Raw genomic sequence first — 3,088 nt, forward strand, 5'->3', positions numbered from 1 at the left:
TTTTGGAAGGATCTAGAGAGTTTGGTCCAAGACATACCTTCGGAAGATAAGATTTTCTTAGGAGGAGATTTAAATGGCCATGTTGGAAGAGAAGTGTATGGGTATGAAAGTATTCACGGAGGCCATGGTTTCGGGGCGATCAATGTCAATGGTAAAACTATTTTGGACTTTTCCTCAACCTTTGACCTTCTCATCGCAGATACATGTTTTAAAAAGAGAGACGAACATCTTATAACTTATAAGAGTGGCATGACAAGCTCTCAAATCGACTTCTTCTTGTTGAGGATAGTCAACTGAAAATTTTGCATTAATTGTAAAATTATTTCGGTAGAGAGTTTAACAACACAACATAGGATGCTCGTCATGGATTTTTACGTTGAGTAAAAGTTGAGGAAAAGACATCATACGAAGAACCCAAGAACGAGGTGGTGGCAGATGAAAGGTGAGGAACAAAGAAACTTCCTAAGACGGGTAGGATAAGAGGCAAAGTGGGATGGGAATGGAAGCGCGAAGGAGATGTGGAGGGAGATGACAGAAGTTATCAGAAGAACAACAAAAGAAAGTTTTGGTGAATCTAAAGGAATAGGACCAAGAGACAAGGAATCCTGGTGGAAGAATGCGAGTGTACAAGAAAAGATAAAGGTAAAAAGGGAGTGCTTTAAAGAGTGGTCTTTGTGTCGCAATGCAGATAATTGAAAAAAATATAATGCGGTTAAGAAAGAGACAAAAGTGGCTGTAAGTGAAGCAAGAACAAGAGCATATGAGGGTCTTTACCAATCTTTAGGCACGAAAGAAAGAGAAAAAGGTATATATAGAATCGCAAAGAGCCGTGAAAGAAGAACTAGAGATTTGGATCAGGTTAAGTGCATAAAGGATAAAGACGGAGAGGTGTTGGCTCAAACGGAGAAGATTAATGAAAGGTGAAAGAGCTACTTCTACGAGTTATTTAATGAAGGGCATAAGACTCTTCCGAGCCTTGGTCGATTATGCACAAGGGAAGAAGATCAAAACTTTTACTACTACCGGAGGATTCGAGACTTTGAGGTAAAAGAGGCTCTAAAGCAGATGAAAAATGGCAGGGCCTTGGAGAAAAAGGTATCAATTGGTTAACCAAGCGTTTTAACGAGATTTTAAGGTCAAAGAAGATGCATCATGAGTGAAAGAAGTAGGGCTGTACACGGATTGGATCAGATCGGATATAACCTATAATTCTATTCGATCCGCACTGCACTCATCGGATCGGATCAGATACAATATCCGCATTTTTCACGTTGGATCCGATCCGCATCGGATATCGGGTATATCCGCATAATTTAAAAAAATTGTTTTAAGGTCCTTTTTGGCTCTATAAAATCTATTTTGTCATTCGTTTAAGCCTATTTACTCCTAAAATATTATCAGTAAAGGTTCTATTGAATAACAAAAGAACAATAATAACACAAGATCTAAGTTTAATTATTCTAAGTTAAAGTACAACATAAAAAATTAAAAAGAAGATATCATAAAATTCATAAAACAACATACTAAAATTCATATCATATTAGGGTTTACTTTCTTAAACTATGCTATTTATGAGATGTGCGGATATGCAGATTTGCGGATCAGATCCGCGGATATCATTGCCAAATCCGCAATCCGATCCTACCATAGTGCGGATCGGATCCGATCTGATAGCTCTGCGGATCGAATAATATCTGTAAAATTCGGATCGAATGCGGATAATTACCGCGAATATGCGGATATTATCCGATCCATGTGCAGCCCTAGGAAAAAGAGCACCAAGAGACACAAGTAACAGAGAACTAATTTGGTTTTATGCTAGGCAAATCCACCACCAAAGCAATATACTTGTTAAGAAGGATGATGGAGAGGTATTGTAGTAATAAAAGGGATCTACATATGGTGTTTATTGATTTGGAAAAAGCATACGATAGGGTGCTAAGGGAGGTCTTATGGAAGGTTTTAGAAAAGAAGAGAGTAAGGATCACATATATTCGTGCAATTAAAGACATGTATGATGGGCCCTAACAAGTGTGAAGACTCAAGGTGGTGTGACAGAGGAATTTCCTATTGGTATAGGATTACACCAGGGATCTTCGTTAAGTCCATACCTTTTCACATTAGTCTTGGAAGTACTCACAGAGCACATCCAAGAGCTTGTGCCATGGTGCATGCTTTTTGCCGATGATATCGTCCTTATGGGAGAGTCAATGGAAGACCTAAATAAGAAGTTGAACTTATGGAGAGAAGCTCTGAAAGTGTATGGTCTGCACATAAGTCATAGCAAGACGGAATATATGGAATGTAAGTTCGGTCTGTGAAGGAAAAACCCTAATATAGAGGTGAAGATTGGAGAAAACATCTTACGAAAATTCAAAAGTTTTAAGTGTATTGGGTGCATCATATAGGATAATAGAGATATTGAACATGATGTAAATCATAGGACTCAAGCAGGTTGGTCAAAATGGCGGAGTGCATCTGGTTTTATATGTGACAAAAAAGTGCCTTTAAAACTTAAAGGTAAATTCTACCGCACTGCTATAAGACCGGCTACGCTTTTATGGTACAGAATGTTGGGCGGCCAAAGAAGAGCACGAACATAAGCTAAGTATGGCAGAGATAAAGATGTTGAGATGGATGAGCGGTCATACGTGACTGGATAAAATAGGGAACGAAGATATAAGGGAGAGAGTTGGAGTAGCACCCATTGTGGAAAAGATGGTAGAATCACGTCTCTGGTGGTTTGGACATGTGAGAAGAAGACCGACAGATCACCCAGTCAGGAGAGTGAATGAGATGGAGGATGGATAAGGGGTGAAATGTAGAGGAAGACCTAAGAAAACCATCCATGAGGTGGTCAAATGAGATCTACATGTAAACGGTATCGCTGTAGACATGATTTATGACAGAACTCAATGACATCGTTTGATTCATGTAGCCGACTCCACCTAGTGGGACAAGGCTTTATTGTTGTTGTTGTTGTATGAATATCTCATTTATACTATCAGGTTAAGGAGGCCCATATAAATAAAATTTTAATTAGTGAGGCCCATTTTTAGGCATGGGTCCATTGTTTAAACAAACCAGA

The sequence above is a fragment of the Arachis ipaensis genome, chromosome B09, assembly GCF_000816755.2.
Source record: "Arachis ipaensis cultivar K30076 chromosome B09, Araip1.1, whole genome shotgun sequence".
Lineage (NCBI taxonomy): Eukaryota > Viridiplantae > Streptophyta > Magnoliopsida > Fabales > Fabaceae > Arachis > Arachis ipaensis.